Source organism: Amblyomma maculatum, chromosome 9, assembly GCF_055883805.1.
Source record: "Amblyomma maculatum isolate TAMU_Amacu chromosome 9, ASM5588380v1, whole genome shotgun sequence".
Lineage (NCBI taxonomy): Eukaryota > Metazoa > Arthropoda > Arachnida > Ixodida > Ixodidae > Amblyomma > Amblyomma maculatum.
In genome coordinates, this window is record NC_139352.1 from 48203991 (window position 1) to 48225281 (window position 21291).

A 21291-nucleotide genomic window follows, 5' to 3' on the forward strand; every position below is an offset into this window, starting at 1 on the left:
AAGAGATGTGGGAAGCACAATGGCTCTCACAACTCAATAGGCTCGCACTTACAACACCCGGCAGAGAACTGCTTGAGAAGATCCATGTTAATCAGCCCTATACAATTGACCAAAGGGAAGAGGTCCCACGCGATGTGAGAAGACGCATCAACGTGTACCCCATTCCGCGGAATATGCATCCCGCATATAACATCGAGAGGAGGATAGCAAGAGGGGAAGCCCTGCAGAAGAAATGGGACAAGCAGACTAACACCCTTTACGTGGACAACGCAGCAGGACCACACAATGGAGTCATGACTATCGTAGTCTCAACGCCTGCGGGGTCGATGGTGAACTGCGCCTCGGTGAAAACATCTAACCCCACTCACGCAGAGGAGGCAGCTATTGCATTAGCTGTAGCATCTAACCCCAACGCCGTTGTGCTCACTGATTCTCAAAACGCCTGTCGCAACTTCAATTACGGATTAATTCATAAATCAGGGTTGTCATTGCTAACTAAGCACCCACCCAACCAAGCATCAATCATCTGGTTTCCCGGTCACCTGGAACTACCAGGAGGAAACGAAGCCGCTCACAGGCATGCCCGAGCTCTTCTATACCGGGCGTCTCCCCCTGATGACCATAAAGGGTGCCGTGACCTGATAGGTTTAGCAGTGTATGCTGACAATCTCGCGCCATACAGAACAGCCAGAAAGGAGTACCCAACACCGCACAAATCCCTCAATAAGTTAGAAGAGAACATCCTTAGGAGACTACAAACCAACACATACCCAACACCAGCTAAATTACACCTGTGGTACCCTACACTATACTCTCCGCAGTGCCCACACTGTGGAGAGGTAGCTAACCTCTACCATATGGTGTGGGCATGCCAATTTAATCCCTTAGTTGACCCCATTCCCAACCCCTCGGAGGAGCAGTGGGAGGCTATTCTGCTCAGCGATGATCCTGACCGTCAGCACTGGCTGGTGGGGAGGGCCAGCGCAGCAGCAGCAGCCAATGGACTACCGGACTAGGCGGCCCACCCACATGTTCTGAGAATACTGATATTTTCAATAAAGAATAAAGATATTTTCAATCAATCAATCCATGATGTTGCTAACCTTGTAAAACATAAACGTTTTCCAGGTGGTGGGAGCCCGCAGTGCAGCCAAATGACTGACGAGCTGCAGCGGGTTGGTGCTGTGGCGTCCTCACATGAATGTGAGAGTAGAGAACATCTACGACAGCGACCGTTGGCGCCACAGTGTCGACCTTGTAGCAGCGGCAACTACACCCCAATCGTAATGGCCCTCCTACAGACGACACAAGAGTTCAATGGTAAGCTTTTGTGTGTTCTTTGCTGAACTGAGTGGCCCCCTTTTCACTCCATTCCATAACGTTCACATTTTGAAACAGTATGGGTTTGAGTTCCTGGTTTGATTTAGTTTGTGGGGTTTAACGTCCCAAAGCTACTCAGGCTATGAGAGACGCCGTAGTGGAGGACTCCGGAAATTTCCACCACCTGGGTTCTTTAACGTGCACTGCATCGCACAGCACACGGGCGTCTTGCTTTTCGCCGCCAGCGAAAAGCGGCCGCCGAGGCCGGGATTCGATCCCGCGTCCTTGGGAACAGTAGTCGAGCGTCGTAACCACTGCGCCACCCCGGCGGGGTGGGTTTGAGCTCCTGTCACACTTTGTAGCTCAAGAGCATAGACTGTCGGGTGAGGTAGTTTTGCATTGGAGGTTACAGTGACGCACCAGACAAGGGGTTCTGTTGCCAGTATCTGTTTTTCATTGTCTATGTGCACTCGTGCATGACCTCCAATGCAAAACCTCACGCGACAGTCTATGCTCTTGAGCTACAAACTGTGTCACCGTGGATATGGCTCATTGTAGAACAGCCTTTACGAAAACTTGCATGGTTCTTTGATTGACTGCATATTTTTTTTTTTGTCATTCAGACACAATCTCTCGATTGTTATTTACAGCTTGTTTTCAGGAGTTCTGAATCTGGAACAGATGGGAATATAATTTCAGTACTAATTCACTCACGGGAAAAAAAAAAAAAAAAGAAAGCACATTCTATGTACAGACCGCACAGAATATAATCAACCTTCTATATAGCCTATTGCATTTGACTCAGTCGAAACCTCTACAGTCATGCAGGCGTTGCAGAACTGCAAGATTAGAAAGGCCATAGTAAAAAATACTGGGACTGCACGGCAAATACAGCTGCTGCATAGCAACTTTAGTCCTTCGGACACAGTCTCTTCATTTCTATTTACAGCTTGTTTACAGGAGGTCTGAATCGGGAACAGATGGGAATATAATCTCAGTTCTAATTCACTCATGAAAAAAAAAACAAAAAAACAAGCAAATTTTAGATGAAGACCGCATTTACTGAAGCCTGTTACAAGTTTATATTTTTCTTCTTCTTCTTCTTCCTTGATATTTGGCACATACCCACATATTTAAGCTAAACCTCAGCTACTTCATAAAGAAGAAAAAGAAGAGGAGAAGAAGAAAAAAAGAAGAAGAGGAAGAAGGCGAAGAAGAGGAAGAAAAAGAAAAAACAGAAACAGAAGCTACGTCAGCTTTGCTTACGCAACCTACCGAGTTAAACCCCAGCTATTTTTTTTTCCTTGTTGCCTTCTTCTTCCTCTGCGGTGCGGCGTGGCTACCGACCGGGTTTACCCAACACCACCTAGACAAGACGGGGTTGGTTTACCCGACGGCTTGAAGAGGGGCATTATTTATATAAACAGCGCGAACACGAAGACAAGGGACAAGATACAAGAAAGCCACAGTACAAGCGCTGACTCACAACTAAGCCTAAGCCCTTTACTCCAAGGCCCAGAAAAAACAAACATGAAGAAAACGAAACAGTCACGTGAAACAACCCCTGGGTTCACCTGCTGCATAAAAAAAAATTACTTTAAAAAATCACTTAAAAAAGACACCTCTTTGCTTGAAAGAGCAAGAGAAGTCTTGCTTACACACTTATTGTCCGTTGAAATAAAATATGCTTCCACTATCTCTCTCGTTATCTTCTCTTTGTGGTGATATTGTTACGAAGCGGTAAGCCGATGAAGACAGGAGACAGAACATGACCGATGGCGATGGTAGATGACGTTTAATGAATGTTCGCGGCGGGCCAGCGCGAGCGCTCCTGCCCGCGCCACTGCCCGCTTCTTCTTCCTTGTCCGTACCATGACCCGGGGCCACCGAGCGATCGTCCCGATCGTGGACGAGGAAGTTTAGCGATGTTAATGATTGTATGGCGTGATGATGGGCGTGTCTGGATGCTTGAAGAAGAAGAGGAAGAAGGAAGAATAGAACGGCTTGCCGGTACGATGCCTGATGCGTGGGTGATCCGCCTCCCTTGGAGCTGTCAACCATCCGTCACCAGAGTCCATGGGACCGATGGCTCGAGGTCACGTCGGGCAGCTTGGGCGGGGGTTGCGTGTTCGTGTCTATCGGTTCATTCGGGTCATTCGGGTCTTTCGGGTCCTTCATCTCGGTTCTGATTGGTCTGTTCTCCTTGTCTTCAGGTCCGGGCTGGGGGCTGGGCGGTGGTAGTTGTTCAGGTCTGGGCTTGAAGGGCTGGGGCGAAGCTGCTCGGCGATGTCCCTGGGCCCTCGGTGATGGTCCCGGCTTGAAGATGGTGTCGAGGCTCCAAGGCGAGGATGGGGATGCCGTACGCCGCACCTCCAACCAAATGTTACGAAGCGGCAAGCCGATGAAGACAGGAGACAGAACATGACCGATGGCGATGGTAGATGACGTTTAATGAATGTTCGCGGCGGGCCAGCGCGAGCGCTCCTGCCCGCGCCACTGCCCGCTTCTTCTTCCTTGTCCGTACCAATATAAAATCCTAACACTGTCAAACTTGTCTTCGTGTTCGCGCTGTTTATATAAATAATGAATAAGTACCAACTCGCCCAACAAAGTATCTTGAAGAGGGGCCCCATCTGCGGTCGCTCTATATGTCAAATGTGGCTACCGGCCGGGTTTACGCGACGGGCTGAAACCTGGCGTAGTATTGCTTATGCAATAAAAACTGTACAGAAGCCCTCTCCCTTCATACGTAATAGCAAAGCTTTTGCAGCCTTTCGGATTGTTAACAATATCGTCAAAGTGTGCACCGCCAGGCCCTGCTGCGCAGGAAGACGGAGGAGAGGAGAAATAGCGAGTGCAAGGGCAGATTTCCTTTCTTCTTTTTTTTTTATATTCATCGTACTTTCTTTTTCCTTCAGTCCTTTTTCCCTTTGCTCTTTTTTATTTTTTTTTCTTCATTCTTTTCAAATGTTCGCAATTGCTGCTGTAAGGAGCCTTCCCATCCTGCTATCTGTCTTGCTTTAAAGTCACTCCTGCTACACAGGTGAGTGCCATCTAGTAGGCTGTTCTGATTATTGTAAAGCAACTCCTGCCAATCATAGACAGTTATGCATCGGAGCTCCAAGGAATTGAGTGAGATTTTTTTTTTTTTTTTATGCGCTATATATCGCGCAGATAATACCGAAAAGAGCACATGCACGTGTTGTGAACAATCTAGCGTTCCCAGGAAATTCCTTGCAATTGCTAATTATGAAAAATTAAGTTCAGAAGGTCCTCGTTGTCGGCACATTAGTTAGGAAGCAATTACGCAGTTCTGCAAGGCAATAAAGCATGTTGAAAGTGCAGTAGTACAAGGAAAATGGGAAAAAGCTGTAAGACCACCTCAGTGTACGAAAGCAATTACGCAGTTTTTTACAGATGGCTGCAAGACAATAAAGCACGTTGAAAGTGCAGTAGTACAAGTAAAACGGGAAAAAACTGTAAGACTACCTCGGTGTACAAGCGTTTTTACCGCTGAGTATTACGCACTTGCTATGAACTAGCCAATGGGAACATTCTCAAACAATATTATTTACACAGACTCTCTAAATGTCTTGACAGCCCTTCATCACAAAAACGCAGTTGCTCTACTACCGGGGGACATCTTACATAATATATCAACAGCCTCTGCTCAAGGACATAACACTTTGTTGGGTCCCGAATTATGTCGACGTTGGAGACAACGACACAGCAGAAATTTGCACTGCTCAAGCCCATGACAAACAGATCAACAACATAAATATTCCATACAGAGACTGTATGGCGCTAGTGCGCTGTTAACTAAAGGAAGAATGGCAGTATTCGTGGTGTAGTGAGAGGTAAATAGCAAACCGCAGTGAGCGAAGCCAATTTTGGTGTAATGAAAATCATGTCACCATGAAGAACGTTTTATAGAAGTGATTGTATGCCGTCTCCGAATTGGCCACACGCACTTGATGCGTATTTGTTTTTGTTTTTGTGTTGAGAAAAGAAAGTAAACTCTTGTGTGAAGAATGCGGAGAGGAACTCACCATAAAGCATGTTTCATTTTCGTGCACAAGACTTGAAACACAAAGAAAAAAGTATTTTACTCGATTCTACATTGAGAACATTCCGTTCCGTCCAACACTGATTTTAGGTGAAAGTTATCTTGTTGATCTGTCATGCGTTTCTAGCTTTCTAAAGAAAGCAAATGTTTAAAAGAAAATGTAGAATAAATACATATACTCCGCTAAACTCAACATACAACCTTGTGCCTGGTGCATGATAGCCTGAGCTGCTTATGCATCAATAAATCCAGTTCAATTGGATTCAATTGGAATAGAGCGACCGAATAGATCGCTCTATTCGGGTTTGGACGCCCAGCTCCAATCGGCCAGTGGAAATTGCCATTAATCAAACTATCTGGAGATTCTACCTGCAAATGCAATAAGAGTTCCCCGTCGTGCTTGCAACGTTACCCGTTTGTACTACTACTTCAGTGCGATAACATGCAGCAAATGAAAAAAAAAAAAGAAAAAGAAAACGCTTTCCGAACTCCGCCATAAAACTTGTCTCGCGAGAGTTGATTCGCACAAAGCAAAGCTGCCAAGCACACTACGCTCTCTCCAACTGCATGACCGATGCAGAAGCTCGTTCATATTCCCGATTACCGCTCGGCTTCGTCTTGGCGTCACTGCGCCTAAAAATCGATGCTTGCGCGGTGTTATTATAAATACGGGAGGCTGTACTTTGTTACCACGCGGCAACACGTGCGTTTGATTTGGATGTTTGCTCGGAGGCATTTCGGTTATATATGTCGTGTTTTCTGTGTATAAACTTTGGTCGTGAGCCAGCGTCTGTACTGTGTTTCTTTCTTTTGTCCTCGTCTGTCTCAATGTTGCCATAATAATGTATCACCATATCGTCCGTCCAGCCATAGCATTAAAAATACAAATAAAATTCGACCTATGGGTACCTAGACTGATTACAGCGAACATAGGAAAAGGTGATAGTTTCACAGAATTTAGCTTTGATAAACTTTGGTGATGAATAAAAATAAAATTTAGTCATCGCTTTCAGCGGTAACTTCCAAAACAAATATTTGAGACTGCGTCAACCCTTCTTTATTTGCATAGGTATCTGAAAATACAGCAAACCACCACTAAATTCTAACCAACCAATCATCACAGAGGATCAAGATCATCGCCACTATTTTGGACAGAACGATGCTAAAATAAATACGATTTCAAATTTAGAATCGCTATGCAATGAATATATCTAATGTCGTGCGAATGTAAACACATCCAAAAATATTCATACTAAGCTTTACCTTAAACAAAAAGTGAATAAAATTGACTTCAATGCAAATTTAACTGACAGTCCAAGTCCGTTTCGAGTCCACTCTGATTTCACGAAAAGGCGCTACCAACAACAACGAAAAGAGAGAAAAAATAGACTCCGGGGGGAAAAGGCAGACATGGCGATGGAGGGAGGGAATGGGGGAAATGGAGAAGACGAGGGAGGTTAAAAACGACGAGACACGCAACGGCTCCAAATGAATGCGCGCAGTTATAACGTCGTATTTCTCCGCCTTCCGACAACCCGTCGCGACGCGACCTCTCACAACTTCCATCGTCTCCCTACTCTGCTTCCCCCACCGTCATTCTCTCATCCTTACCGCTCTCTATAGCTCTTTTCGGGATCGTCATTTATATAAACTTCGCGGATCGCCAGTCGCGTCGTAATCTATGGTGCCGCCTACAGGGATATTCTTCCAGTCCCTTTCCTCTATTCCCCTCATGGTTCTATTCCTTGTTCATTTTCCTTTCTATCTCTGTCTTCCATTTACTACTCCCCTTCTTTATTAGCGTTTATTCATCGTCTTCCCATTCTCAACTTCGTTGTTTCCTGCTTTCCGGGTTTCGCACTCACTGGCTTTTTTAACGCTCCCTTCCTGCGTTCCCGCATTCTTTCTTCCTGCTTTACTCCATTGCAACTCTCCGTCATTCTGCAGGCTTTAAAAAAAAAAAAAAAAAAAAAAAAAAAACATGTTACCTAAAAAGCGCTTGAGAGAGAGAGAGGACACAAAGACTGCACGAAAGGGCAAGAATCGATAAAAAAGAGAGCGAACGTAACGGAGGAGGTATTGAAAAAAACTAAAACGATATGGAAAAAAAGGAAAGAGAGGATGAGATGAGGATTCAGGGGAAGCCTACGCGAGCGTGCACTCAGAGTCGCATATGCAGGATATATACAGGCGGTCGCCAACGGCGGCAGCAGCAGCAGCAGGTTCATTTAGCCTTCGCGCATGATGTAGGACCGACAAAGAAAGCGCTTCGCTCTTCTGAAAAGGAGGAGAGAAAGCAACGGAAATTCCGCGAGAGAAAGTTGTGACGACACGAGCACATAGTGGAGAGAAAAGAGATAACGGAGGCTAACTGCGGCAATAATAGTAATAACGATGACGATGCGGAACAAAGGAAAGGGAAGTTGGTCCCCGTGGAGATCTTCACGGAGGCACCGACGCGTTATGAGGGGAGCGACATCGTGCACGCATCAGTGGGCGCGTTATATAGGCTGCTCGTGGCTCGCTTGCCACGCACGTAAACAGTCATACTTGTCCGTCGAGAAAGGTCGCCCGACCTCTTCCTTTTCCTCCTCTCCCCCGCCGCTTCGTCTCTTGTGCTCTCTCGGCAAGCAGTGACACGTGTCATGTTGTTAGATTACGGCCGACTCGGTATACCGACTCCTAGCATCACTGTCGTAGTGAACGGAAATGGCAAATTTGAAACGCGATATATTCGAAGAAGCTGGTGCAAGTTTTTGAAAGGAAAGAAAAAAGTATAAATACGCCCGCAGAGAGATAGGTGCTGTGCCGGTTGGTTGGTTGGTTGGTTCACAGGAAGGGAAAGGCGCAGTATCTGTCACACTTGCTCTGTGGACACCTGAACCGCGCCGTAAGGGAAGGGATGAAGGTGGGAGTGAAAGTGGATAGAGAGAAAGGGGAGCCGTAGTGGAGGGCTACGGAGTAATTTCGACCACCTGGGGATCTTTAACGTGCGCTGACATCGCACAGCACACGGACGCCACTTCGTTTCGTGTTTGCAGGAGTATCTTCTTACCGACTCCAAATGCGAATGGGGATGAATTACCGTTGCCTTCCTGTAGATTTCCTTTTTGTGTGTTTACCCCGCCGGGGTGGCGCAATGGTTACGGCGCTCGAATACTGTTTGCAAGGATGCGGGATCGAATCCCGACCTCGGCGGCAGCTTTTCGATGGAGGTGAAAAGCAAGGCGCCCGTGTGCTGTGCGATGTCAGTGCACGTTAAAGAACCCCAGGTGGTCTAAATTTCCGGAGCCCTCCACTACGGCGTCTCTCATAGCCTGAGTCGCTTTGGGACGTTAAACCCCACAAACCAAACCAAACCAAACCCTCTTGTGTGAGATTATGTAGGAGCACGTTTATTATATCGAGGTATATTCTTCGTTCGAGCTTTCTTCCTATTCGAGCTTTCTTCCTATTCTTAAGACTCCCTAGTCTTCACAAGCTCACCTGTAAAAACAAAAAAGAACATAAATAACGTGTTCTTTTATTAACGTGATCCTGTACGCTGCCAGTGTACACGTTCAAATAATTTGTTCATTTTTGTTTTTATCATGGTAAGCTTCATTTTGATGCCCTATATATTTCGGATCTTTATAGTAGCGATGAAACGATTGGACTGCAAAAAAAAAAAAAAAAAAAACTGCATGTAATCAGTGGAATGCCTTCGTTTACGTAAAGGAGAGATTGAGAAAGAACTAGCTTTCTTTTTGGCGTGCCATAAAGGAGTTCTAAACGTTAAGCCTGTAAGAAGTATTCAAGTGACACCACATTTTATGGTGCAGAACATAGCTTTGGCAAAGCAAGCCGCACCGAATGATAAGCCGATTATATATGCCTGAGCCTTCCGCCGTGCTTCATGCACCACGAAATGGCCGCCAGTGTGACGCAGATGTATACGGCTAAAACGGAGCGTATAGAACAGCTACTGAACTATAGTTAACATAGTAAAGGACATGAGAGGGGGCCGCACTACCATGCCGGGCTGCGTGCACTCACCGTTCTTGGTAAATGTGCTGAAAAAGCGTCGTTATTGTTGGTGATAATGATGACTGTAACAATGTAGTGGTGCCCCAAACTGCATCCGGTTAGAGGCACTGAGTAAATTATTCAATGAATCTTTTTCCCACCACTCATCTCCTGGTTCAGACGTCGAGTGAATATTTCAGGCAACTTGGCAGCGAAGTGCCGGTATGTGCTGCTGAGACTCCTAATGGGCCCGAAAGCCTCCGCCTCTCAGACTCACCGCAGCACATCTGTAGCACATAACAACGGTAAATCGTTGCCCGTTGCTACAGAGAACTCGATGATCACATGCTCAATTTTCCGTGGGCTGTAGCTTCGCTCTTCAGGCTGGTCGTGCACACTAAGCCCAACTTTTTCGTTTCAGTCGACTCGGTAAAGCGCTTTGCAGTCGCTAATAGTAACCTCGACGTAACTCGAATTGATGTGTCTAGTCCGGCAAAGAACACAGAAATATCGAAAGGAAAAATAATCCGGACAGTTTCATTTGCAGCCGTGTTTCACTGACAATGGTATATGCAATTTGCCTCAATACGGCTGTGTATTCAACGAAAAAGTGTTAACGCAGTACGCGTTCTCGATCGAACAAATGCAGGGAAAGCGCTGAACAAAAGAAACGTGCAAGGAGAAGCCTTTTATGCCGCTTTTGAACTTTTCCTGTTTCACGTGGATGATGCTGCAATTTCTATAGTGTTATACTCAAATCCGAAATTTCACATGGATGGATGGACTAAACTTTAATGTCCAACAGATAAGGTGATCTACCCACCCCCCGACACGCAAGTCAAGGGGCGGGTGCCGCCGCCTCAGAGGCAGGCCGGGAGGTCTTGGGTCCCAGCAGCCTCTTCAGCCAGTTGGACGAGTAGGAGCTGGAGCTCAGGGTCCGAGCTGCGCAGCAGGGTCTCCCAGGTGTCTCTACAGCCTATATTGTTCGTCCTCCTGGGAGAATACGGGCATTCCCATATTATGTTGTCGAGGGTCCCTCTCGCCCCACAAAGATTGCACTTGTCACTCCTATCCTCAGGGAACATGTGGTTCGCCATAACCGGGTCATTATCATCATCATCATCAGCCTGATTATACCCACTGCAGGGCGAAGGCCTCTCCCATATTTCTCCACTTAACCCGGTTCTGTGCTAGCTGCATCCACTTGACCCCTGCGAACTTCTTAATCTCATCCGCCCACCTAACTTTCTGCCGCCCCCTGCTACGCTTTCCTTCCCTTGGAATCCAGTTTGTTACCCTCAGCGACCATCGGTTATCCTCTCTTCGCACTACATGTCCTGCCCATGTCCATTTCTTCTTCTTAATTTCTACTAGAATGTCGGTAACTTGAGTTATTTCTCTGACCCACTCTGCACGCTTTCTATCTCTTAATGTTACCCCTACCATTTTTCGTTCCATAGCCCTCTGGGTTGTCCTCAACTTAAGTAGAACTCTCTTGGTTAGCCTTCACGTTTCAGCCCCATAGGTGAGTACAGACAAGATGCAACTGTTGTATACTTTCCTCTTGAGCGATACCGGTAAGCTGCTAGTCATAATCTGCGAGTGCTTGCCAAATGCGCTCCATCCCAATCGTATTCTTCTTGTTATTTCCTTTTCGTGGTCCGGGTCTGCGGTTACTACCTGTCCTAAGTAGACATATTCGCCTACTACTTCCAGTATTTCGCTACCTAATGTAAACTGCTGTTCCTTCCCGAGGCTGTTGAACATTACCTTAGTCTTCTGCATATTGATTTTCAAGCCTACCTTTCTACTTTTCCTGTCTAGGTCATCAATCATTATCATTATAACCGGGTGCTGATATGTATAAGTTTGCAGTCGCCTCCACGCCACTGCTTGTCTGCTGTTTAATTTCGGGTCTGGTGGGGGTACCAGTCTACGGTCCAATCTGTAGTGCTGCGTGATCTCCCCATATTTTAGCAAGCGCTCTCCGCTTCCTCGGTCATCAAGTGGCCCTGTAGCGGCTCGGCGGTAGAGATCTCGTGTATGGATGACAGTAACACAGCAATGATAATGATGCAAATTAGCTTTCCACTTTTTGTGGTATGCGCTCACGTCATGCAAAAAGCCCTGCTCTCTGCTTCATCCTGTCTGCCTATACTACATATATTTTATTTCCTTAGGCAGCGTTGGTTTTTGTAGCGAAAGCTGCATTGGCCACGAACAATGCCGGGAGGCACAAAGCCGTTGCCTAGCGACCGCCGCAGCTGACGGACGCCACGGGCTTTAGACATCGCGCGCATCTGGCAGTCAAGAAGCAACCTGAAGATGCCTCCTCTTTAATGCAACAACAGCATAACTGAGTAGAACGAGATGAAGAAGGTGGTTTACATGGTATTAAGGAGCACTGAACAAGGGTAAATTGGGTACGCCTCAGTTCGCAGGTCGAGCCAACGTTTCGACATGTGGACTTGTCTTCGTCTTGGCCCAGACGAAGACAACTGCACTTGTCGAAACGTTGGTTCGACGTGCGAACTGAGGCATACCCCATTTACCCTTGTTCAGTGCTCCTTCGTAACAGCATAACTAGACATAGTGAGTAGCGCATCTTAATTCTCTTTCTCTAGCGTGAGGATGAGTATAGAGATGATGACAGGTGCATTTCGGGCGAGTGTGTACTCAGCATTGGACAGGGTTGGATTGGACTAGATTAGATTAGACTGGATTGTATTGGACTCGATTGAACTGGTTTGGATTGATTTGGACAGGAATGGTTGGATTGTATTTCACTGGAATGAACTGTACTTGATTAGACTGGACTGATTTGGATTGGATTAGATTAGACTGGATTTGATCGGTTTACACTCGATTCGATGGAATTAGACTGGATTGGAGAGGAGTAGGCAAACCAGCGCCAGGCACGCATGCTTTCGCTACGTATATCCTGGCCTAGCTGAGCTAAGCCACGGTCCCAATGTTTTTCCTTCTTTCTTTCAAATATATTACTGCCACCACCACCGAAATCAACGTACGAGCAAAGCCATGTGAAAACTCAACGAGGTTACCCGCACATCATCCTTAAAAAGCCGCTACGTCAAATCAGATTTACGCGCAACACTCCGCGGTGGCATGTATATGCCGCGAAGTGTTCGATCTGCTGCGCAGTACATCTAGGTTGACGCAGGGGCCTAATATCAAGTGATAAAAGCAATACACGTTCGTGCGCGTTGAAATAACACCGGATCTGTCGAAATCAAATCGGAACCAGCCGTCACACACGACTTCTCTGTCAAAGCATATATATCATATTTTCCGAACGGACAGAAAAAAAAAAAGAAAGAAAAAAACATTCTTCGCTTCCGTAAACAGCCTTCATTCCCAACCGCTCTGCTCCCGTGCTATGACAGGACGCTATGAACTTGCGCGTCGCAAAGCCACCTACGCAGCTGAGACATGTATACAGTATATCTTTTCAGCAGCAGGAATTTCTCGCTGACCTTTCTAAAACTTTCACCTACGCACTGCCCTCCTCCGTGCACTAGAAAAAGAAAAGTGCAGAAACCCGTGCGAGTCAGAAGGCCAGCCTCTCAGCACAGGAAAAATGCCGTCTCCTTGGCAACGCCAGGCGACCCATATCATTCTAGGAGATTATATGCAACTCTGCAGACTCAGGCAGACTCGTTGCCGCACGTGGCGAATGTTTCGGGCCGGCTTTAGCGGCCGCTATATCCTTTTCCTTTACTTTCTCCCTCGCCCGTAAGCACCTCGAGCACCGCGGTGGGCTTCGTAATAATCTCGGCTTCTGAGATAAACCGCACTCGGTACGAATAAGGGCGTTTTTCCCCTGAAGGTTCATATGGTTCATGGCTTCAAATGTCAACTCTGCCGATTTCATCATATATATATTGCATTGAAGTAGCATATATAATATGGGCCTATCTGAGCTGGGACACAGTGTATTATAAAAGCTGTATCTTACCGGCACTCACTTCTGTGGCAGAAAAGTAGATATTAACGAAAAAGTTTAAGCTTAAGGTGAGGACAGCGCTGATAGCTAAAGCGTGAAATGATAAATGCAGCGTTAAGAGACAAGAAGCTAGCAGAGTGGGCCAGAGAGGAAACGGAAGTTAATGAGATTCTAGTGGAAATGAAGAAGAAATAGATGTAGTCAGGTCGTATAGTGCGAAGAGAAGGTAGCCAATGGTCGCAAAGGGTAACAAATTGGATTCCAAGAGAATGTAAGCGTAGCAGGGAGCGACACAGGACCAAGTTAGAATAATATGGGATAGGTACCCGCCCTGCAGTGGGTATGGTCTATCTGATAGTGATGATGATGACGATGACGACGAAGACGATACAGCCAACATGGGCTCTAGATCGTGTTCTGATGCCCCGCTCCTTTTCCCCACTACAGAGGCGAAGCCTTTTTTTGATTAATCCCTCTGCCTCTCCTTATCTATAGGCTTCGCTTCGTTAGCATGGCCGAGTGCAAACCTTCCCAAGCGTTTTTCTTCTGAGAGAGAAGAGCATCTACAGCCTACCTTATGGGGCTTATATTTCAATGAAAAAATAATGCATACTTTATTCTGCTTGAATTCGAACCCAGTGCCCTCTCACACGTGACAAATGTGCTTTCTTATTCCCCTGCTCAGTCCTGTCAGTTTTTACACACTTTTTTTTACCGCTCGGCGTTTCCAATCATTTGTCGAGTTTTAAAAATTTCTAAGCCTCTTATATTCAAACCTTTTCCCTTGGGGCTTAACTACGTCGCAGAATAATTCTTGGCCCGCCCCTTTATATGAATATTAGCGTAGTCATTTAGCAGACCACCAGCAACAACACTTGTACGACGATGCTTACAACATAGCGTGATGGAGTTGGCTGCATACTCAGCGCTGATTCACTGGTCTTCGTTGATTACATTCAGCGCCGGCGTCATCCTGACAACGCTAACCAAGCTTAATCCTTATATCGCAGCGCCGTTTGACTCCGCTTCATCCAGGGGCCAGGGAACCGTATGTGTGTATATATACATTACACGATCGCTTATAACTACTCGCATATAGTCGCCCACTATTTCGCTTCATTTGGATGCAAGAACATCATCATCATCATCGTCATCATCATCATCAGCCTGACTATACCTACTGCAGGGTGAAGGCCTGTCCCATATTTCTCCGATTAACCCGGTTCTGTGCTAGCTGCATCCACTTGACCCCTGCGAACTTCTTAACCTCATCCGCCCACCTAACTTTCTGCCGCCCCCTGCTACGCTTTGCAAGGACATGGAACAACTTTAATAGCGTGCTAGACACTACACGGCTTCAGACACTAATAAGGCGAAAACCTTTCGTGGCTGATGGTTGGCGTCCACGAGATTGTGTCAAATGAGACAGATACATAGCCAATACAACAGTAGCCACATAAGAAGCCAACATTGGCCTAACCATCTAAATTATCGAAACATCGGGTAATTAATAGCCAAAAGGCAACACAGAAAGGTGGCAAGTCATTCCGGAAGTCTAGAATCTAATCCAGTTACTAGATAACACGTTAAAATTGGCTAAATTAGCTAAAGTAGCTAAACATTGGGTAATCAAGAGCCAAAAGTCATACAAAAAAGTTAAACAGAAAATGAAAAATAAAAAGACAATTAATAAAAATTAAGAAAATTAAAACATAATAACATAAAGATAAAGATAAAAACCACCAAAACGTTTTCAGGATATTTTTTCCCCGAGCAATTGTGGACTGGAACGCCCTTCCCCACGAAGTCGCCGCCCTCTCATGCCAATCTTCATTTACTGATGCCTTAAAAATTTATTTTCAAACACGATGACCTGTGCTTGTATTTTCTCATGCTTGTAAACCCACCCCTTATGTAATGCCTCCAAGAGAGGCCTTTAAGGAAATAAAGTGAAGTGAAAATAGCTTTCGCCTTACTGCACCTAAGCAATCTTAATGCATCCTAGCATTTTTTTTTTTTTTTTTTTTTTTGCTGTACCTTGCTGTACACCGAGATAGGAACAGTGGTTCCGTAGAGTAGTGCGGCTCTTGCGCTGTCCGCTACGTTAAGCGTGAGCGTGAGCTGAGCCATAACTAAATGTTCTTTTCTGCGTAAGTATTGTAAGCTGATTAAACTAGCAGCCCAATATGTCTTCAACGGTGGTATCGAGGTATTTTTTTTTTTTTGGAATGGAGAATCATCTGCATCAGAAATAGCGTGCATTACTTAGATGTGCAGTTCATTTATGTACTCGAAATGAATTAATTTTTTTGTTAAATTTATTCGATTAAACTCAATCCACCTCAGTGACTGAACTATCAATCGAAAGAGGTATACACGAGTTAAAGTTATCGACAGCACGTCCGTGGTGAAGACTAAAATTAACCCTTCAACGGTCGTAATCTGGTCTAACAGTATGAATAAATAAATAAATAGGTAAACAAATAATATACTGCAAAGTGTAAGCGGTGAAACACTGGCACGCCTTGCAGCATGAGGCATACTTGCCACGCATTTCGTCCAGCGTAGCTGACGACACATTGCACGTTTTCTTTTTACCTTTATTGCGATTACCAAATCTCCCCTGACTTCGATTTCCGTTTAGAAAGTTTTATTAGACATTAGACATTGCGCGGTGACAAATGACCAAAGCTAAAAACTTACGCGATTAAGAACAGGGGACAGTCCAGATTACATACATACATACATACATACATACATACATACATACATACATACATACATACATACATACATACATACATACATACATACATACATACATACATACATACATACATACATACATACATACATACATACATACATACATACATACATACATACATACATACATACATACATACATACATACATACATACATACATACATACATACATACATACATACATACATACATACATACATACATACATACATACATACATACATACATACATACATACATACATACATACATACATACATACATACATACATACATACATACATACATACATACATACATACATACATACATACATACATACATACATACATACATACATACATACATACATACATACATACATACATACATACATACATACATACATACATACATACATACATACATACATACATACATACATACATACATACATACATACATACATACATACATACATACATACATATGGCTTTAGCTTTTCGCCATGTTGCTTAACTACCAAACATGCGAGATTTACGGTAGCGGGCACATCACCTTATCTACCGAAAAACCTATAAAACCTATCTGCACCTGTAGCTCATGCCTGTCCACATAGCCATTTGCGGCAACAGGACACCGCGAGTGTAATTGCCGCATTCTTTTGCACCAATAAATACTTGGACGTCGGATCGATTCTCGTTTTTGTTTTTTCTTTTTTTTTTTTTTTACTGTTACCAACTTTGAACCGGGGTGGGGGGGGGGGATAAAATGGGTTGCGCAAAATTGCTTCTCTTCAGTCTTTCTTTTCGGCTGTTGCCCACTTCCGCTCTGCTCCAGAAGACTCACGCAACCACACGTTGACAGCCAGGGCTTTTCGCCATGTTGCTTTTCTTTCTCACCAGCGATGCATATTGTCGCACTCTGTTATTAATATTACCGCAAGTACGATTAATTAAATAGGGGGCCTTTAATGAAGGCGTGGAAGGAGGATGTTCAGAGTCGAGGTTGGAGGCCAGGAGAAGAAAAAAATTAAATGAAAGCCCGTACAACACACGCAGGATTATAAAACATAATAAGCAACTGCAAAAACAAGAGATAACAAAGCGCACAAGATAACGAAGAGAGGCAGTGACGGTATGGTCAGAGATATGGGCTCAGATAATTTATGGCGCGAAAATACCTGTCACCGAGGGATGGCGGAATGAGCGCCAGCTAGGAGGAGAAGAAAAGCGTTGAATGAGAGAATGGATCAAAAAAAAAAAAAGAAAAGCCACGCGAATCGGTTGCCGCGCAAGGCGCACGCCACATGCGAAAGAAAGAAAAACGACACCCATGGGGAGTTAAGAGGGTGAAAAAGAGCAAATGACACTCGGCTTACAGTGTGTAGACGTATTCGAACTCCGAGAGCGTGAAAGGGGAGTCACGTATAAGCTGGAATTGAGAGTTAGTACGGAGTTCATAGTGGAATGGCGCAGAGACCGAGCAATGACAGTATTTACGCTGGCTCCGTGTGGGTGATAACTAGCGGCTGTGTTCCCCCGAAACAAGTGAGAAATAAAAAGAACCCCTGACAGTTTCCCGCGCGCAATGGTCGTCGAGTGCGCTGGTAAACCGAGGGTGAGAGACGTGAGATATTTGGAGTAGCGAATGAGCCTGCACGGACGTGACACGAAAGCATTTTCGACGACAATTGCGCTGGAAACATAAGCGCTGCGAAGTTAGTGCTCTATGTCGTCGGCTCCCTTTCCTATCTTGCTGCCGTGCGGTGGCAGGTACATTAGTAAATGATGACTAACCAACGCGATGCGGAAAACGCGAAGCTGACACAACTGACTATTTTTGTTTGTTTGCTACGTTATGGGGCGTTACACTAGACACGGCCCTCCTCAGGTGCATTGGCTGCGACATTCTGCGGCTGCCGAGTATTTGGTCGAGGGTTCCATTCATGCGGTCACTGCTACCACGATTCAATTTAGGAAACATGAGAGAACCAGCGCACGCCAAGCTGAGATTAAACCGGGTTGGCTTAAAAGTCACTATATAGCTCACAGGGGGCGGTGAATACACTGCAGTTTAATTGCCACAAGCTAATACAATCAATTATCTTATACCTGATATGTAATGATGATGAAGATCGCGTTCCAATTGGCTCGTTTCGAGTGTAGTCTTGTACTTCTCATTTTCTGCATCATGTATAACATATTTGTCGCGCGTATTGTATCCTAAAAGTCCTGAGCTTGTACCAGACTTTTATTTATATTTTCCACTTCTGATGTGCATACACAAAGCTTCTAAACTGCTGTTGACCTTCATAGATTTTCTTGTTCATCTCAAAAGTAATGCGCAAACACCTTTCGGCTACCACGAATGTCGGTTTTAACTCCATAGCGTTCACTGCCTCCTTCGGCAAATAATCCGAATTTGTCGACGATGTAAACGAGTTGGTAGGTGACATGGCCGGGTACCTTTGGGCGGTGAGGACTGTGACGTCACCGGACCATGAGCCGTCACAACGCCGACAAGATGGGAATTAAGTTTTTGGGACTCGGGCGATATGTCACAGAGGCTAATGCTTGGCCATGCAAGAACTCCCCCCTCCGTACGGCTTGGTAGAAGCGGGGCTATAGTCGCATCTGTGTCGGGTGCTCTTTGACATAAATGGGTCGATCACAGCCTCGTGTTTATGAATAAGCGCGACGTAATAGAGACACAATTAAGGGGTTAATGACAAATCGAGTTGCAAAGTCGTGTTGTTGTTGTGGCTGTAGGAAGAAGGAAAAGAAAATGCACGGGCCTGCTACTGGCTCTGTATCTGAGCCACCTCCGCTGCTTCGTGCGGACAGAAGAGAAGAAAGAAAAAGAAGAGGGAGAGAAAGACGCGCGCCGCAGCAGCCGCCGTTCACCACCGAAACGGTGGCGGGTGCAATGACGGCCTACAACAGGTAGAAGTTCGGTGGCGGGCTGGTCCCCGCCGCAAGCGGCGGTGACCTACCTGTCCCAGCCCCACCAGGGTCAGGAGCAGCCACCAAAGTGTATGTTCGCGAACGAGGATCAGCAAAAAGGACCCAGAGACAGGAACCATTTACCCTATCGCTTCATACACTAAACGCCGAGCTCCTTTCCCCTCTTCTATTTTTCTCTCTATGACCTTTCGCTTATGTTCTCTCGTTTATCTTTTGCGTTTATCACGTGTCCTTCCAGCAACAATGTCCCATAAGGTTGGTCGTATTGTTAAATTTAAAAAAGAAAAAAAGACTAGCGCTATTGCGTGGTGAAATACCCCCCTGAACAACAAGAGTTGCAGAGCAGGGTCATTATGGTAATGATCTCCTTCAGCGTCGATCTTTTACTCCTGCATATTCCGCCCCGTCTGTTATCTTGCTCATTGGAACCGTAAATCTTTTGCGCACTATACAGGAGAAAAATGATTTGTGAGTTCTGTAAGTCCCGGGTATAGTGCTCATTTAAAAAAGATTACGGGCGTCAAGTGCGAATATGCAGGGAAGGAAGAAATACTGGGAACCAGCTTACGTACATCAGTGCAGAATCCATGCCATCGCACTGCTGTAATATAGAGGTGCAATCATAACCCGTAAATTCGAATACAGAGAAAATTTTATCTGAAACGTGAATATGTCAGCGTTTTATGATTAATCGACTGGCCCACCCAACACGCCCTGTGCTTCGACCTATATGCGTTCAATGTTTTAGCATATCGAAGCTCTAATTAATTGAGGCCACACTTGGCTCTCGCTACCGCATAACTAAACTGTAATACTACTTGAACTTAACACAAAATTTTAAGAACCCCTCCCCCTCTTCACTCGAACTTTTGTGGATCCCTCGCAAATATGTTTTAGTTGAATTAATTACGGCATGCTGAAAGTTTCATTCAACAAAAATCTTGAGAAGTGTTGACGCAGCGCTGCCGAGTCAGAGTGCCTAATTTCTTTCCTTTAAATTTAAACAAGATGGGAACGGAAAATAAGGATCTGAAGATAGGCATCTGTAGATGGTTTACTTAAGAAAATTTGCAATGCTTGCACTTGCGAAGCTTCTCTATTCCTCATCTGTTTTTAATTAGTTATGCAGTCAGCCTGTAGGTTGACTGAGAGTCAAAGGTAAAAGAGCGAATTTGACTCAGTCTCGGCATCAGGAAACACATGAGGAAAGTCTTGTTTTGAAGAAAATGCAAAGACAAATTTTGTAGAGTCAACAATGGTTCCAGAATTTGAGTCTTTGTGTCGAAGCTGGGATGGGAGTAAAATAAAATATTTGTGAACGTGCGGGCAAATCTTCCCGATTTATGAAATTGGCAATGGGGTTAAAAAAAACGTCAGCAAAAAAGCATCTGCATGCCACCAAATATGACATGCGCACAATGCATGGATAGTTTATTTATCGTTATAAAAAATACGTTCAGTAATTACTTAAGTGCTTGAGATTTTTTATCAATATTTGAAGACATCCAACATGCCATAAAATGAATTGGCCCTGAAGTTAAAGTAAGCCGTGGAGGCTATTGTCTTCTAGAAACCGGAGCAAGTTCCACCTCTTAGCGTTATTTATTAGCCAGAACTTCAGGTCTCTCTCCCTTGTAACCTGAAGTCCAACCTATAACAATCGCCTGGCTCTAAGTTTGCATTCCATGGACACGTCCATAAAAGGTGGCGAATGTCCACCTCAGCGGCTGGCCTGAATTAACACTTAGGGCAAGCATGTTTCTGGCACTCCATCATCTTGTGAGCCCCATCGGCAAGTAATCGATAAGGTAAGGATGGCCCCACCAGGAGAATCAGGGCACGCACACTTAAAACAGATGCCATCATTGGAAGAGCGTAACAAGGATCAAATGGGAGGCTTGTGGGTGAGGCACTCGTGTTTGAGGCTTGGTGTGTAAGGGCGTTTGCTTTCTTGTGAACAATATTCTCAGCGTGTTCTTGTATGTAAAGTACCTGAATGCGTTTCATTATTTTCCTATAGAACATGTGTATCCTGAGTAATTGTAGTGTTTTTGCAACTGTTTTGAGTCTTTAATAGCTGCTATTGAGTCATTGTAAATGTGAACTTATTATGGCATTTGTGGACGCAATCGTATCACGGACAGCGCAAAGCTTCATTATAAGTGAGTACGGGTGGTCCGTTACGTGCTTCCGGTGTGAGAATAACTCCGAATATGTTGCCGT

At 45.1% G+C, this 21291-nt stretch overlaps 1 protein-coding gene across 1 annotated transcript in view; it reads left to right on the top strand.

The window, feature by feature from the left end:
• The first annotated feature begins 1190 nt into the window (after positions 1-1190).
• CaMKI (Calcium/calmodulin-dependent protein kinase I) overlaps positions 1191-21291 on the top strand; it is a 73012-nt gene continuing 52911 nt past the window's right edge. The window contains exon 1 of the mRNA XM_084578700.1: positions 1191-1320. The gene's annotated coding sequence lies outside the window, so the exon portion shown is untranslated. The remainder of the gene's footprint in view (positions 1321-21291) is intronic.